Here is an 18,626-nt window from a genome sequence, read left to right as displayed (position 1 = left end):
CTGGGAGGTGAGCAGTTGCTGTATCCTGGAGTTTGGGTGAAGACCTTTCCTTCAGGAGTGGACCAAACCCCTGTGAGTTAACTGCAACTGTACTATGTACTGTGTTCCTGTGAGTGGGCCTGGCTCTCCAAGGCTGGACCAGGACTCCATTGAGACTGAATATCTGGGTGCTGTGGGGTGTGCATTTGCTGCCTCCAGGAGTGGACTCTGCCCTTGGTTGTGGACTGTTTTTAACAACGGACTCTGCAGTTTGGAGCGGCCTCTAATTCTGACATTGCACATTGTATACTGGAGTACACTCTTCCTGGAAATGGATTCCATATCTTGAAGACTGTATAGATTTGGTCTGTGTACCAGAAAGGAGTTGTTTTTTTGGGTAACTAACTGTATTGTGGTGTTTCCTGGGTCTATCACCCGCACTGTCTTGCGTGTCCCTGGGTCTGCCAGGCCTTACTGTGAGCCGGGAGGCTCATGGGTCGTCCTGAAAGCTGTCACCCCAAAGCTGGAGGGTGGGTAGGCCACCCTGATGCCAGTCGCCCCGACAGCCAGATGGTCGGTAGGCTGTTCTGAGCACTGTGTTGTCCTGAGAAGGGGTAATCGGGATGGGCTGCTCTAGAGGTGGTCGAAAGGTGCTGAGGGTGGTTAGTGAAGCCGGAAGGTGGGTAGGCCATCCTGACCGCTGTCACTCTGGGCAGGCACCAGTGCAGGCTGTCGTAGAGGTGGTCGAAAGGTGTGTCAAGGCGGACGAGAACTGGAAGGAGCATGGGGTGGACTGAGAACCGGAAGGTGGGTAGGGGCGGGGCTGCCTTAGTGGTCAGAAGGTGGGAGGGATGGGGGCTTGCTGGGTCTGTATTGTGTGCACTTTTGTATGTAATAGTATTGTCTAATGTACAATGTCATTGTCACTGTCTTGTCATATGTGGAACTGGGATTTGAGGTTTGTCCTCATCTCCCTGTAAAATGGTTGAACGGTAGGTTTGGGGGCCGAGCTTTGCTGCTCCTCTCCCTTGTAAAATTGCTGTCTCTTGTGTACAGCAATAAATGTTTTTTGTAAACTGTTTTGTAATTTGTTTAATAAAATTTTAAAAATTTAAAATAAATAAACAGGAGTGACAGCCCGGCTGAGGAATCCTGGCCGGCCAACTGGCAGGAGCTAGAGGCCAAAGTCTCTGCTCGCCTCGGCCGTTGGACAGTACTGCTCCGAGTGCTAAGTTACAGGAGTCGAGTGCTGGTCATAAACCAGCTGGTAGCCGCCATGCTGTGGTAGCGGCTGGTCACTTTGGTCCCTCCTTCTGGCTTTGTTGCTGACATCCAGAGAACGTTGGTCGACTTCTTCTGGGACAAAAAGATGCACTGGGTCGCCGCGCAGGTTCTGAGTCTCCCTATTGAGGAGGGCGGTCAGTCGCTGGTGTGCGTCCACACCCAGGTTGCAATGTTCCGCTTTCAGACCTTGCAGCGATACCTTTACGTCGAGCCTCCTCCTAGGTGGTGTGCCCTGACGACGTATTTTTTCTGCCAGGTGTGTTACCTCAACTACGACACACAGCTCTTATTCGTCAACCGTGATGGTTTTTAGGTCACCCTCAAGACGCTGCCTGTCTTTTACCAGGACCTGATCACTGTCTTGAACATGGTCGAATTGCGTCGCGCCTACCTTCCGGCAGGAGTAGTGGCTGTCGTCAGGGAGCCGTTGCTCAGGAATCCGCACCTCCATACTCGCAGGTTCAAGTTGCTGTCGGAGGGGAGGGTGTGGAAGCGAGGGTGCCCAGGGTCGGGGACGTGCTGGGGGCCTGGGCTGGACGCTGCCGCAGGACATAGCGAGCAGGGCAGCGGTAGACGTCCTGTACGTGGCCACCGCCATCCGCGCCTTAAAATGACGGTGCTCGGACCCGACGTAGTGCACCATCTGGAGGATGCTCAGGTATGCGGTGGGATCCCGTCCGCGCTCACCCCAGCCCGGACGGAATTTCACATTGGCCCCAAGGTCCAGTACTTTCCATGTGACCCTGTGCCCCACAACCTGAGCAGCCTCCGGAATTTTAATTTTGTCCCTTTTTAAGGATGTAAAAAGGCGGGCCCTGTATCGACTGCTGCTGCACACCGTCCACCTCTTCTCCCTCATCCACCATTTGGACAGGCCTTGGTGTGCCTATTTGCCACCGGGAGGTGGGGATCCCCAATGGAGGGCTCTCTACGCAGGAGTCCTCCCCCTTTCTCTCGGGGATCTGTGGTGGAGGGTGCTGCAAGCAGCAGTCCCCTGCAACTGCAGATTGCGGTGGTTCATGGACTCCCAGCCCAACTGCTTGTTCTGTGGCGCTGTGGAGTCCGTGGACCACGTGTATATTGGTCTGCTTTTGGTTGCACTTCAGTCCTACGCTCCTGATCTTCAGGCACCCGGTACGGAGGAGGGAGGGCAGGTCTGAAGACCTCCTCGTGGGTCTGCTCCTAGGCCTGGTCAAACTGGCCATAAACAGGTCCAGGCAGCGGGCCGTGGAGGGGGTTGTTAGGGCCGACTGCCTGGTGGTAGAAACTGAATAAAGATTCATACACCTTGTGTCTCTCTCCTGCACACACACAACATTGGTGCTGGGGAAAAAATAAGCACTACTGTGGTTAGGCGGTAATGTGGGGGTTGATTTTAAAAAAAAAAGGAAAAAAAAAGGAATGTTGCTTATTTTCCCCACCATCCATGGTGTGGTAATAAGAAAATAAAAATAAAATAAATAAACAGGAGTGTCAGAGGTTCTGTTCACTCTGAGAGCTGCCACTGAGGTGCAAAAAAAAAACAGGTGTGTCATAAACAGGTCCAGGCAGTGGGTTGTGGAGGGGGTCGTTCGGGCCGACTGCCTGTCCCTCTTCCGCGGTTACGTTAGAGCCCGGGTGTCTCTGGAGAAGGAGTACGTGGTGTCCAACACCCTGGGGTTGTTCAGGGGGAGGTGGGCGCCGCAGGGAGTGGAGTGCATTATTTCCCCCTCCAACTCTATTTTGATTTAATCCCTGCCCACCCCTTCACTGTTTGATCACACAGCATTGCCCTTTGCTGTGAAGGGCACTGCTTGTCACGGGCTACTTGGGTGTTTCTTTGCTTCCTGGTGGTGGAAACCGAGTAAAGATTCGTGCACCTTATGTCTTTCACTGTGTCTCACACCTGCACACACACAACATGGGTGCTGGGGAAAAAATAAGCACTACCGCAGTTAGGCGGTAGTGTGGGGGTAAAGAAAACAAAAAGAAAAAAATATATCAGTTGTCCTGTTCATGCTGAGAGTTGGCTGTGAGGAACCTGGATCAGTGTCAAGGACACTCTATATATAAATAAAGATTGACTAAATGACAGGATATCGGCCTCTGTGGAATTCAGTGGCAATGAGAGAAAAGCTTCTCCTTAAGAAATTTGTTTGCCACAGTTATCTTTCTGTCTCCAATGACCGAGCTGCCCTGTGGTCTAGTAAGACTATGACTATCACCTTTACATCACCAACACACTGTTCCATCAAAAAGACAAGTTCAAGACTTTCTGGAAGTATGTACCTGTCAGCAGGGAGGAAGCTGTAGAGCACGGGAGCGGTGTTTTAAGAAGGAAGTGGAATGTCTGATCAAGAGGAAGAAGAAGGCTTATGTTAGGATGAGATGTGAAGGCTCAGTTAGGGCGTTTGAGGATTACAAGGTAGCCAGGAAAGACCGATAGAGAGTTCAGAAGAGCCAGGAGGAGACATGAGAAGTTGTTGGCAGGTAGGATCAGGGTAAACCCTAAGGCTTTCTTTTTTTTTCTTTTTCTTTTTTATTCCCTATTTATATATTTTTTCCCTTTAACCCCCACACTACCACCTAACTGCGGTAGTGCTTATTATTTTTTTTCCCCAGCACCCATGGTGTGTGTGTGCAGGTGTGAGACACAGTGGAAGACACAAAGTGCACCAATCTTTATTCAATTTCCACCACCAGGAAGATAGGAAAACACCCGGGTGGCCAGTGACAAACACTGCCCTTCACATCAAAGGGCAATGCTGTGTGATCAAAACAGTGAGGGGGAGGGTAGGGACTAAATCAAAATAGAATTGGAGGGAGAAATGATGCACTCCACTCCCTGCGGCGCCCACCTCTCCCTGAACAACTCCAGGGTGTTGGTCGACACCGCGTGCTCCTTCTCCAAGGACACCCGGGCTCTAACATAACCGCGGAAGAGGGGCAGGCAGTCGGCTCTAACGACCCCCTCCACGGCCCGCTGCCTGGACCTGTTGATGGCCAGTTTGGCCAGGCCCAGGAGCAGACCCACGAGGAGATCTTCAGACCTGCCCTCCTTCCTCCGTACCGGGTGCCCAAAGATCAGGAGCGTGGGACTGAAGTGCAGCCAAAAACAGAGAAGGTTTTTCAGGAAATCAAAAAGGGAGTGCAAACGCCCACACCCAATATATACGTGGTCCACGGACTCCACAGCGCCACAGAACAAGCAGTTGGGCTGGGAGTCCGTGAACCACCGCAATCTGCGGTTGCAGGGGACTGCTGCATGCAGCACCCTCCACCCCAGATCCCCGAGAGAAAGGGGGAGGACTCCCGCGTAGAGAGCCCTCCACTGGGGATCCCCACCGCCCGGTGGCAAATGGGCACGCCAAGGCGTGTCCGGACGGTGGATGAGGGTGAAGAGGTGGATGGTGTGCAGCAGCAGTCGATACAGGGCCTTTCTCTTCACCTCCCTACCCTAAGGCTTTCTATAGGTATTTAAGGAATAAAAAGAATGATGAGAGTAAGATTAGGGCTAATCAAGGATAGTAGTGGGAAGCTGTGTGTGGAGTCAGAGGAGATAGGGGAAGCACTAAATAAACATTTTTCAACAGTATTCACTCTAGAAAACGACAATTTTGTTGAGGAGATTACTGAGATACAAGCTACTAGACTAGTGTGATTGAGGTTCACAAGGAAGAGGTATTAGAAATCCTGCAGAGTGTGAAAATAGATAAGTCCCCTGGGCCGGATGGGATTTATTCTAGGATCCTCTGAGTAGCCAGGGAGGAGATTGCCGAGCCTTTGGCATTGATCTTTAAATCGTCCTTGTCTACAGGAACAGTGCCAGAAGACTGGAGGATAGCAAATGTGGTTCCCCTGTTCAAGAATAGGAGTAGAGAAACCCCAGGTAATTATAGACCAATGAGCCTTATTTCAGTTGGTAAAGTGTTGGAAAAGGTTACAAGAGATAGGATTTATAATCATCTGGAAAAGAATAATTTGATTAGGGATAGTCAGCACGGTTTTGTGTAGGGTAAGTCGTGCCTCACAAACCTTATTGAGTTCTTTGAGAAGGTGACCAAACAGGTAGATGAGAGTAAACCAGTTGATGTGGTGTATATGGATTTCAGCAAGGCATTTGATAAGGTTCCCCACAGTAGGCTATTGTACAAAATGCGGAGGAATGGGATTGTGGGAGATATAGCAGTTTGGCTTGCTGAAAGAAGACAGAGGGTGGTGGTTGATGGGAAATGTTCATCCTGGAATCCAGTTACTAGTGGTGTACCGCAAGGGTCGGTGTTGGGTCCATTGCTGTTCATCATTTTTATAAATGACCTGGATGAGTGCGTACAAGGGTGGGTTAGTAAATTTGCAGATGACATGAAGGTCGGTGGAGTTGTGGATAGTGACAAAGGATGTTGTAGGTTACAGAGAGACATAGACAGAGAGACAGAGAGACATTGTGGGCGGCACGGTGGCACAGTGGTTAGCACTGCTGCCTCACAGCGCCTGAGACCCGGGTTCAATTCCCGCCTCAGGCGACTGACTGTGTGGAGTTTGCACGTTCTCCCCGTGTCTGCGTGGGTTTCCTCCGGGTGCTCCGGTTTCCTCCCACAGTCCAAAGATGTGCAGTTCAGGTGAACTGGCCATGCTAAATTGCCCATAGTGTTAGGTCAGGAGTAAATGTAGGGGTATGGGTGGGTTGCGCTTCGGCGGGTCGGTGTGGACTTGTTGGGCCGAAGGGCCTGTTTCCACACTGTAATGTAATGTAATGTAATCTAATGTAATGTAATGTAAAAGGTAAGCTGCAGAGCTGAGAGGTGGCAAATGGAGTTTAATGAGGACAAGTGTGAGGTGATTCACTTTGGTCGGAGTAACCAGAATGCAAAGTACTGGGCTAATGGTAAGATTCTTGGTAGTGTAGATGAGCAGAGTGATCTCGGTGTCCACATATACCCAGGTTGACAGGGTTGCAGTGTTTTAGCTTTTATTAATAGAGGGATCGAGTTCCAGAACCATGAGGTTATGCTACAGCTGTACAAAACTCTGGTGCGGCTGCACTTGGAGTATTCTGTACATTTCTAGTTACCGCATTAGTCATAGAGTTATAGAGTCATAGAGATGTACAACATGGAAACAGATCCTTCGGTCCAACCCGTCCATGCCGACCAGATATCCCAACCCAATCTAGTCCCACCTGCCAGCAGCCGGCCCATATCCCTCCAAACCCTTCCTATTCATATACCCATCCAAATGCCTCTTAAATGTTGCAATTGTACCAGCCTCCACTACATCTCTGGCAGCTCATTCCATACATGTACCACCCTTTGCGTGAAAAAGTTGCCCCTTAGGTCTCTTTTATATCATTCCCCTCTCACCCTAAACCTATGCCCTCTAGTTCAGGACTCCCCGACACCAGGGAAAAAACTTTGTCTATTTATCCTATCCATGCCCTTCATAATTTTGTAAACCTCTATAAGATCACCCCTCAGCCTCTGACACTCCAGGGAAAACAACTCCAGCCTGTTCAGCCTCTCCCTGTAGCTCAGATCCTCCAACCCTGGCAACATCTTTGTAAATCTTTTCTGAACCCTTTCAAGTTTCACAACATCATTCCGATAGGAAGGAGACCAGAATTGCACGCAATATTCCAACAGTGGCCTAACCAATGTCCTGTACAGCCGCAACATGACCTCCCAACTCCTGTACTCAATACTCTGACCAATAAAGGAAAGCATACCAAGTTTGTGAGACATGATTTCCTATGCACAAAACCATGTTGATTATCCCTAATCAGTCCTTGAATTTCCAAATAAATGTACATCCTGTCCCTCAGGATTCCCTCCAACAACTTGCCCACCACGGAGGTCAGGCTCACCGGTCTATAGTTCCCTGGCTTGTCCTTACAACCCTTCTTAAACAGTTGGACCACGTTTTCCAATCTCCAGTCTTCCGGCACCTCACCTGTGACTATCGATGATGCAAATATCTCAGCAAGAGGCCCAGCAATCACTTGTCTAGCTTTCCACAGAGTTCTCAGGTACACCTGATCAGGTCCTGGGGATTTATCCACCTTTAACTTTTACAAGACATCCAGCATTTCCTCCTCTGTAATATGGACATTTTGCAAGATGTCACCATCGATTTCCCTACAGTCTATATCTTCCATATCCTTTTCCACAGTAAATACTGATGCAAAATATTCATTTAGTATCCCCCCCATTTTCTGTGGCTCCACACAAAGGCCGCCTTGCTGATCTTTGAAGGGCCCTATTCTCTCCCTAGTTACCCTTTTGACCTTAATATATTTGTAAAAACCCTTTGGATTCTCCTTAATTCTATTTGCCAAAGCTATCTCATGTCCCCGTTTTGCCCTCCTGATTTCCCTCTTAAGTATATTCCTACTTTCTTTATACTCTTCTAAGGATTCACTCGATCTATCCTGTCTATACTTGACATATGCTTCCTTCTTTTTCTTAACCAAACCCTCAATTTCTTTAGTCATCCGGCATTCTCTATACCTACCAGCCTTCCCCTTCACCCTGACTGGAATATACTTTCTCTGGATTCTCGTTATTTCTGAAGGCTTACCATTTTCCAGACGTCCCTTTACCTGCGAACATCTGCCTCCAATCAGCTTTCAAAAGTTCTTGCCTTTCTCCAATTTAGAACTTCGACTTTTAAATCTGGTCTATCCTTTTCCATCACTATTTTAAAACAAATAGAATTATGGTTGCTAGCCCCAAAGTGCTCCCCGACGGACACCTCAGTCAGCTCCCTTGCCTTATTTCCCAAGAGTAGGTCAAGTTTTGCACCTTCTCTAGTAGGTACATCCACATACTGAATCAGAAAATTGTCTTGTACACACTTTAAAAATTCGAGCCAGTCTCAATACCAGAAACTTGGCTGTTCGTGCTATGTTCCCCTGAGAATTAATTACCCCCTACATTTTCCAAAACAGCATACTTGTTTGAAATGGGTATATCCACAAAAGATTCCTGTCCTAGGTGCCTACCTCTCTTACCCTTCCTGGAGTTAACCCATCTATGGGACTGTGTCTGAGACTTAACCCCCTTCCTATAACTGCCATCCATCACATACTATTGCTGTTGCAAATTCCTCATCGCTTCTATCTGTCTCTCCAACCAATTCACTCGATCTGATAAGATTCACATCCAACAGCATTTATGGCAGATATAATCCACAGTAACCCTTAGACTCTCTTTAAACTCCCACATCTTACAAGAAGTACATATCACTGCAAAGGCCATTTTTGCTCCTTCACAATCTACAGACCCGGAAATTAACACCGTCTTCTTCATCTACAAACACTGCCCCAGGTTAAATTAATAGCTATGGCTTATATTTTAAGTTTAATCAAGAGACTTATCTCTAAAAACATATAATCAAGAAAGAATCCACTATACTCACTACTGCAGCCTTTCTCTTGGACAAACTTAAAGCAACAATTAACTTATCTGATTCTGTGCTGTGAACTTCACCCAACAGTTCCTCCAAGATTAGTTGTGAATTTCACTGTTTATTAATTTTCCCAGATGCACTCCGATGTCCAGCAATACACAAATTCAAACAGCAAAGGCAGTAACTGTGCAGGTTCTCTCTCTCTCTCTCTCTCTCCTGTACTGTCCTCACCATGTGCTTCCTTTGTCTGCTCTTCTCCCTTTTAAACTGCTGTTGTTTTGACTTTTTTTTTCCAAAGTTCCAAAACAATGCAACAGCATATAAAACAGTAATTGCTGCTCCTGGAATTCGAGGAAATCGCCTCCAACACCTAAAATACCTCAAAAAAAAAGGAGCAGCTCTTCCAGCCAGAAAATTTTCCCATCCTCCATCTTGGTTTACACAGAATCCTTTTTCTCAAAATACATCAGTTTTTCCCAGCAGGGAATTGAACCCCAGTCTCCCGCATGACAAGCAGGAATACTAACCACTATACTATCCGGGCTCAGCCAGGAATTGAACACGGGCCCTCTCACAAGTCTGCGTAGTAGAAGACCCTAAGTGAGAATCATACCCCGAGACCAACGAGCCAGATAGGAGGATTATAAGAAGGATTGAAAAGCTTTGGAAAGGGTGCAGAGGAGATTTATTAGGATGTTGCCTGGTGTGGAGGGAAGGCCTTACGAGGAAAGGCTGAGGGACTTGAGGATGTTTTCGTTGGAGAGAAGAAGGTTAAGAGGTGACTTAATAGAGACATATAAGATAATCAGAGGGTTCGATTGGGTGGACAGGGAGAGCCTTTTTCCAAGTATGGTGACGGTGAGCAAGGGGGGGCATAGCTTTAAATTGAGGGGTGATAGATATAGGACAGATGTCAGAGGTAGGTTCTTTACTCAGAGAGTAGTAAGGGTATGGAATGCTTTGCCTGCAACGGTAGCAGATTCGCCAACGTTAAGTACATTTAAGTCGTCATTGGACAAGAATGTGGACGTACATGGAATAGTGTAGGTTAGATGGGCTTTAGATTGGTATGACAGCTCGGTACAGCATCGAGGGCTGAAGGGCCTGTACTGTGCTGTAATGTTCTATGTTCTATACCTGGCAAAACAATACCACCAGCAAGACACGGAGGGGAACTCATCAACAGCAAAGGCGGAGTTATAAAGAAGAAAGAGAGAGACCAAAAATCAGTGGTAGGCTGAGAAAGCTAAAGAGCTCTAACTCATTGTTGACAAACAGAAAACTCAGGTGTATCTAGTGCCACCAAGACAACATATGGACTCAAACTCATGTGCAGTAAGGACGGAAATCTTTAGAGAGACAGAGAACACATCAGCCGTTGATGGAGTGAATACTTCACAGCTTCCCATTGCTGTGGACATTGTCCACAGGATGGACAGAAAACCTTTCAACCTCAACTGGTTGAAATCCCAAGAAGAAAATGGCACCCACAGTGTGCTGATGACAATCTGCTTTCTTGGAAGAGAATCTCCATGCCCCGCTGGATGTCTTTGCAGAAACATTCCGAAGAATTAGTTCAATTTCAAGAAAATTCAAAACTTTTACCAGGCCATCCCCAGATCAGGTTCCTGCTCATCTCTCTGTTAAGATCAATAGAGAAATCCTCCCAAACTTGGAACATTTCCCTTACCTGGGAAACCACCACTTTTAGGCTGATATCAATGCAGAGATTCAATATCACATCCAATCTGAGAGAATCATCTTTGTCACCTTGGGATGAAAGCCGTTGATGATTTTGATATCAGTGATACTAAGACCCTTAAGTACAAGGCAGTCATCCTTCTGACACCTTTTCCAAGCTCTGAAACCTGGACTACATATAGATGGCACCTCAACATCCTTGAGAAATATGATTAACACTGTTTGAGACAGATTGTCCACATTATCTGGGAGGACAGACATATTAACATCAGCATCCTTGAAGTAGCTAATATCAGCAACATCGAGGCCATGACCATCCATAACCACCTCTCCTGGGCTAACCACGTGTTTTGGATGTCTGTGTTCCGACTGTCAAAGCAAATCTTTTCCAAGTGCCTTCCTTCAGCTGGGTGAAGAAGAGAAGGACAAAGGCAGCATTTCAAAGACTCCCTGACACTTCCCTCAAGAAATATAACATAAACATCAATACATGGGAGACCTTTGTTCAGAAGAAACTGACTTGGAGGAGACTCCTGTATGAAAACACACAATTCTTTGAGAAGGCTTGTCGGCAAGAGGAAGCAGAGAAAAGGTACCAGAGAAAGGAATGCCAATGATCTCAAGGCCAAGGACCACTTCCACCTCCTCCCAGAAACATCTGCCCAAAGTGGTTGGAGATACGTGTCTAGGATCGGCCTCATCAGCCTCACAAGGACTCACACAAACCTGACCAGTGACATGGAATGTCCAAAGTGGACAATCATATGTATCAGCAGGTGATTGCCACTGACTCTAAATCTCTGCCTTCTTATTTCTGTTCCTTTTATCATCAGGAACAACTTCACCCGACCTACTCTATCCAGCTCGATCATGATTTTGAAAAATCCATCACATCTCCTCACAGCCTTCTTCTCTCCAAAGCAAACAGTCCTAAATTCTTCAATCTAACCTCATAAGTGAAGTGTCTCATTCCTGAAACCATTCTTGTAAATTACTTCTGCACCCTGTCCAATACTTCTCTGATAATATGCCACCCACTGACTGTACCCAATCATCTTGCTGCGGTCTAACAAATGGTCTTATCCAGAAGAGGTCACCCTCCTGTCTCGCTACAAATACTCATATCACAGACCGCAGTGGTTCAATATTACAACTTGCCACCATTGTCTAAAGGGAAGGAAAAAATGGCTAATAAATGTCAGTCTGTCACTAATTTTCATGTCCCAGGAAGAAATAAACAACATGAACGCAATGCACAATGAAGATTGTTTGTTGGGGGACTGAAGAGCACTTGAACAATTTACAGATTTAAAAATGGGAGCTACCTATTTCTCTGAAATGTAGGCCCTTATATGTCAAGACGGAAAAATAGAATTTGGCTTCAGATTTGCCTCTGGGTGCTGGCTTTCCTTCAGTGAGTTTTTCGTGGTCCAGATTTCAGGGGCATTGACCATGATTCTGGATTTGAGGGAGTTCACTTGACGACTTTGCACTGAGACACCCACAACCCATCTCTCGGCTTCTCAGTAATATTTACATGGTATTTTACAGCTTTTGATGTTGAACTCATGAGAGATGCAGAGAAATAGGTAGCTCCCATTTTTAAATCTGTAAATTGTTCAAGTGCTCTTACACAAAATGTAAAGTCAGTTCATCTTTCCCTGATCATTTGTAGAAAACAAATCCAGGTATTTTACTACTTATGGATTTTATCGGATGGTATTTTAAATTTATCTGCAATTCTCTCTGATTCGTGATCACCTGGAAAAGTTTCAAGGCAATTTACATGTTGTTTTGAACTTTAAATCTAACTGCCATTAAATCCCATTAATTTGTGTTAATACTTCAAGAAATTAAGATCTGTAGAGACAAGCATTGAAGAATTTAAGGAGACAAAATGAAATAATGCTACGAACCCTATGGCTAGCATTTAGTTTCTGAACAATGCTGCAAAAAGCTATAATTTTCCAAATGCCCCTAGATCCTAGTATGGTTCCAGCAGATTCAAAATTAGCAAAGATGTCCAGGACTATTCCGGATGGTTTTCCTAATGGCTATTTGTTTGCTAAGTTTGATACGAGCACAACTGGAATATTAGTGAGATGAATTAAACCGTTAACCAGGACATAACCAAACAATAATCGCCATCGACTGGGACTCACCATTGCCCAGCGAGAATTTGTCACGCTGCTTGTGAAAACTGTAAAGCTGCAATGAGATGATCCCAACATTGAAAAGAATCTTACCAGACTTCTCTCCTGATTCAGCCACACATCTTACCATTGCTCATATTGCTCCAACCCCCCCAAAGAATTTGGCTATAGTTACTGAACACCCCAATTTTTCAACCAGTCTTCAGATGGAGGATCCTGCAGAACTCACCCAGTATAAGAATCAGAAAGCAGCACAGAGAGTCTTTGTAGAAGCAGTGCCCACCTTTACAGCACAAGCACCAACATCCCAATAAGGTGAAGAGTTATCCCAAAGCCTTTGTAAAAAGCTATAGAACGAGTACAAATGTGACAAACGCAGGTAAAGTGGCAGGTGGTGGCTTGCTTGAAGGACATTAAGGATTAGCAGTTAGGCGATCAAGAGTTACTGAAGTGGTGTTGGGGTGAGGTTGATCATAGGGTTGGGGCTAGTTGGCTTGGATGATGGGGTGGTGGTCATGTGATGAGGGTGTCTTCACGTCAGGATGAGGGGGGGGGGGGGGAGGAAAGTGTAAAGGCATGCTCACCCCATTTCTCCACACTTGGCTATTATCCTTCTAAACCTTTCCTACCTATGCATTTGTCCAAATGCCTTTTAAATGTTGTTAATGTACCCACCTCAACTGCTTCTGCTGGCAGTTCATTTCATACGCATACCACCCTCTGTGTAAAAACTTTGCCCCTCAGGTTCCCTTTTATTCTTCCCCTCTAACCTTAAATAAATGTCCTCTACTCCTCGATTCTCTAACCCTTGGAAAAAAAACTGAGTGCATTCAGCCTATCCATGCCTCTGATGATCTTATATCCTTCTGTAAGATCCTCCCTCAGTCTCCTACGCTCTAAAGAAAAAAATCCTAGCTTGTCCAACCTCTGCCTATAACTTTTGTTGAGTCCTGGCAACATCCTTGTAACCTTCTTCTGCACTCTTTCCAGTTTAATGACATCCTTCCTATTGGGAGGTGATCAAAACACAACACTCCAAGTGCAGCCTCACCAACATCTTGTACAACTGCAATGTCACTTCCCAGCTTCTATACTCAGTACCCTTACTGATGAAGGCCAGTGTGCCAAAAGCAGTCTTCACTGCTCTCATCATTGCTGATGAAGAACCTTTGCCCGAACGTCAATTTTCCTGTTCCTTGGATGCTGCTTGACCTGGAGAAAGTGAGGTCTGCAGATGCTGGAGATCAAAGTTGAAACTTTATTGCTGGAACAGCACAGCAGGTCAGGCAGCATCCAGGGAACAGGAGATTCGACGTTTCGGGCACAGGCCCTGTTTCCTGAAGAAGGGCCTGTGCCCGAAACGTCGAATCTCCTGTTCCCTGGATGCTGCCTGACCTGCTGTGCTGTTCCAGCAATAAAGTTTCAATGCTGCTTGACCTGCTGTGCTTTTCCAGCACCGCTCTAATCTTGTCTCTGATCTCCAGCATCTGCAGTCCTCACTTTCACCTTCTTCACTGTTCTGTCTACCTGTGACTTTGCACCTGAATTCCAAGGTCCCTCTGTTCCACTACACTCCTTAAGGCCCTACCATTCACAAAGAAACTCCTTTGACGTTCCAAAATGCAAGGCCTCTTACTTATCTATATTAAACTCCATTTGCCATTTCTCGGCCCACTTTCCCAGTTGATCACGGTCTTGCTGTATTTCGGATAACCTTCCTCATTGTCCATACCGCCTATTTTAGTGTTATCTGCAAACTTATGAATCATACCTTGTACATTCTCATCTAAATCATTGATATAGATAACAAACAGTAATGGGCCCAGCGTCGACTCCTGAGGCACTCCACTAGTCACAGGCCTCCAGCTCGACAAGCATCTTTCCAATATTACCCTCTGCTTCCTACCATCAAGCCAATTGTTTCTCCAATTTGCCAGCTGTCCCAGGATTCCATGCGATATAACCTTCCAGAGCAGCCTACCATGTGGAACCTTATCAAAATCCTTACTACAATCCATACATTTACTGCCCTGTTCTCATCAACCTTTCTAGTCACTTCATCAAAGAACTCTAACAAATTTGTGAGGCATGATCACCCATGTACAAACGATGCCTGTCTTTCAAAATGCATATGTATCTAATCTCTCAGAGTCTTCTCAAGTGATTGACCTACCACAGATGTTAGGCTTGCTGGTCTATAGTTCCCAAGTTTTTCTTTGCAGCTTTTTCCTTTTGAAAAAGGGCACAAGATTCGCAACCTTCCAGCCTTTCGGGACCTCATCTGTTGCTAATGATGATGCAAAATATCAGCCGGGACCCCTGAATTTCCTCTCCAGTCTCTTGCAATGTTCTAGATATACCTGGTCAGGACCAGGAGATTTATAAGACTGAGATGATCTCATTGACACTTTCAAAACTCTTAACGGGCCAGCTAAGGTAGATGTAGAAAGGGTGTTTCTGTTGGCTTGGAGTCTCGGGAATTGGAGAACACAGTCTCAGAATAAGGGAATCAGCCATTTCGGACTGAGATGAGGAGAATCTCTTCACTAAGAGGGCAGTGAAGTTTGGAAAACCTTACCCCTGGGAGCTTGGCCATTGATTATGTTGAAGACATTAAGCAATAGATTTCTAAATAATATCAAGGGAGATAGGGACAGCACTGAAAAACAGTGATAAACCTGTTGTGGAATCTCCATCTTCACTCAGATGATTATCAGTGCATATACCAAGCTCACTTTCTCATTCCAATCATGATCTCTGATTTGTCTTTGGACATGGCGAACTTATCCAGCCCAGAGCTACATGGGATAAAGTAAGGTTTTCTAATATCAGGGACAAAAGTCAAGGCAATAGGGCAGAGGGGTGACCCGGGAAAAGGTAAGCCAAGTGACATAGGAAGAGACAGAGAGTTTCATGGGAATAGTGTATCGGAGAGTAAGGTCAATGTAAAGATTATCAGTAAATAAATTGAAGACTCTTTAGTTGAATGTACAGAACATTTGTAATACGTTAGATGAAATAATGACATAAAAAAAGAAAAGGAAAATAGATTTAGTATCCAGAGGTATTCTCACAAAGTCTCCAATGTTGGAAATAAATATTCTAGGGTTTACAAGGTTTCAAAAAGCTGAAAATGTGTTGCTGGAAAAGCGCAGCAGGTCAGGCAGCATCCAGGAACAGGAGAATCGACGTTTCGGGCATAAGCCCTTCTTCAGAAAGAAGGGCTTATGCCCGAAACGTCGATTCTCCTGTACCCTGGATGCTCCCTGACTTGCTGCGCTTTTCCAGCAACACATTTTCAGCTCTGATCTCCAGCATCTGCAGACCTCACTTTCTCCTCAAAGGTTTCAAAAAGGTCAACAGAATAGTAAAGGAGGAGGGGCGGGCTTGTCATCCCTGAAATTAAGGGATGACAAGCAGCAGTGATGAGGAAGAAACCTGGTTCAGAATTTCCATCAGTATAGATGGAGATTAGGAAGAACAAATGCTAGTGGAAATACTTTACATACCTTTACTTTGTATACTCATGTACTTTTAATCATAACCTTACAGTTTGGTGCAAAATTGATTAGACTAGATTCCCTACAGTGTGGAAACAGGCCCTTCGGCCCAACAGGTCCACACTAACCCTCTGAAGACTAACCCACCCAGACCCATTTCCCTCTGACTAATGCACCTAACCATAGGGGAATTTAGAATGACCAATTCACCTGACCTGCACATTTTTGGATGTGGGAGGAAACCAGAGCACTCAAAGGAAACCCATGCAGTCAGGAAGAGAACGTGCAAACTCCACACAGACAGTCTCCCAAGGCTGGAATCAAACCTGGGTCCTGGGCGCTGTAAGGCAGTAGTGCTAACCACTGAGTCACCGTACCACCCCAATAATAATTGGACTTGCAACAAAGATATATAATAATTGTGAGGGACAACTGTTGTCTTCACAGAGATTGGACAAAATAAATTGACGATGTGGACAGAGAGGTAAGTCTATAAAAGACAATATGATAACTTCCTGGAATTATATTGTGGAAGCACCGAGAGATAAAACTGTTTCAGATCTATTGAGCAATCAGGCACGTTCAATTCAAAATTTCACAATCTTTAGTGAACAAACATCATCATGCAATTGAATTCCATATTAACTTCAAACAAGAATCTTGAATGAAATCAAAGACAATTACATTGGTGTGAGTGGAGAGTTGACTCAAATAAATTTGTTAAATAAACTAAAAAGTACTAAATTGTTAAACATTTAAAAAGATAGTTAAAAACAGACTCAAAAATTCAGCAAAAAAAGATTCATCAATGATTTGTTACCGATGTTAATGATAGAATTAAAATGAAAGAATGGGTTTTTAAAGTTGTAACTGACAACTTGAGAGTTGAGGGTACCCCAGAAACAATTCTGATGAAAAATGAAAAAAAGGACAGTGAATTAACTTTTCTAGAAATATAAAGATGAGCTAAAATATACATTACCCCTATAATTTCCTATTGATGAAACTTCTGCAGTGAGGAAACTTCAAGGGATAGGTGAAAAAATATTTTGCTTCAGTCTTCAATGTGTCTTCCTCCTGCAGCTTATTCCACATATGAACCACCCTCTGTGTGAAAAAGTTGTCCCTCAGGTTACTTTTAAATATTTCTCCTCTCACTTTAAAAATATATCCCCTAGTTTTGAAGTCAAATTATCTATGCCCCTCATTATTTTAATAAAACTCCACATGGTCACCCCTCAACCTCTTCCACACCAGTGAAAACATTCTAAGCCTATCCTGCCTCACTTTATAGCTCAAAGCCTCCAGATCCAGTGTCGGAGAAATTAGCCTAATAAATTAGAGATCACAAAGCACAGTTCAAAGTGAAATCGACAAACAGGTTATTACTACAGTGATATCGCGGAATAGAAATTGACTAAGCTGGAACAGCACAGACAGTCTGTCCAGGTAGCCGAGAATTCTCTTCCTCGAGCTGAGGATGAAGCTAGGTTTTATAGGAATCTTGTATAATAAGGTTAATTAAAATGGGGCAAGATACAATGTATTTGGAAATGGAGTAATTCATTTACAATGGTGATAATTGAAAAACAGTTATCGGAGGAATGTCCTGATTGTCGATACAATGCAACATCCTGACAGCATCAATGGGATCAGGAGATTTCAGTTCTCTTTGCAGGTAGGTGAGAATGTCTCTTTTGAAACAGTAAGGTGCTTCCATTGTCCTGTCCTGGGAGTGAAGCCCTTGGTAGCGCTTCTCCGTCTGACCTGTTCTTTGTGTGGCTTTGGTATTGCTGTGTTATGAGACTGCCCTCGGGGCTTTGGGACAGCTGTGTTGACTGGGTATTGTTAGTGTGTTTTGGGAAGTGTATTCCCTTGTCTGCAAGTGCTGTCTGGTTTCACTTGTCAACCTGTTTGGACATTGCTGAGGCATTCTGGGTGTTTCTGGTATAGTTTGGCCAAGTATGCTTTCCTGTGTTCTGTGTGCGCCTATTATGGGTAGGCAGGGTGGCAGATCTTTTCCCACTCCCAGCAACATCATGGTAAATCTTTTCTCAACCTTTTCCAATTTAATAATATCCTTCCTATCGCAGGACAACCAGAACTGTCCACATTACTCCAGAAGTAGCCTCACCATCACCCTGTACCACATCAACATGATGTCCCAACTCCTGTAGTCAATGGTCAAAACAATGAATGAAGGTGTCCATGCTAAATGCTTTCTGATGCACCCTGTCTACCTGTGACTTTCAAAAACTATGTACCTGGACCCCAAGATTTCTCTGTTCAACAACATCACCCAAAGCCCGACCAATAACTGTATAACTCCTGCCCTGGTTCACTTTACTAAAACGCAATACCTCACCTTTGTCTAAATTTAAATCCATCTGCCATCCCTCAGCCCACTGGCCTAAATTGATCAAGATCCCTTTGTAAACTTTGGTAACCTTCTTCACTGTCAACTGTCACACAAATTTTAGGAAAACAGAAATGAGCAAATGTAAGATTGGTTTTCAAGAAAAAAAAGATAAACCAAGGAACTACAGGTTAGAAGGCATACAGTGTTTTAGCTTTTATTAATAGAGGGATTGAGTTCCGGAACCATGACGTTATGCTGCAGCTGGAC

The 18,626-nt window shown here is 45.1% G+C and overlaps 1 long non-coding RNA gene across 1 annotated transcript in view; it reads right to left on the bottom strand.

The window, feature by feature from the left end:
• LOC148151338 (uncharacterized) overlaps positions 1 to 18,626 on the bottom strand; it is a 69,093-nt gene that overhangs the window by 30,313 nt on the left and 20,154 nt on the right. The window contains exon 2 of the long non-coding RNA XR_015751973.1: positions 16,983 to 17,107. This is a non-coding gene — a long non-coding RNA (uncharacterized LOC148151338). The remainder of the gene's footprint in view (positions 1 to 16,982; positions 17,108 to 18,626) is intronic.

This window comes from Chiloscyllium plagiosum, unplaced genomic scaffold (assembly GCF_037043375.1).
Source record: "Chiloscyllium plagiosum isolate Xiang-an unplaced genomic scaffold, Cpla_swu_hap1 HiC_scaffold_3, whole genome shotgun sequence".
In the NCBI taxonomy this organism is placed as follows: domain Eukaryota; kingdom Metazoa; phylum Chordata; class Chondrichthyes; order Orectolobiformes; family Hemiscylliidae; genus Chiloscyllium; species Chiloscyllium plagiosum.
This window is presented reverse-complemented; position numbering and strand designations above follow the sequence as displayed.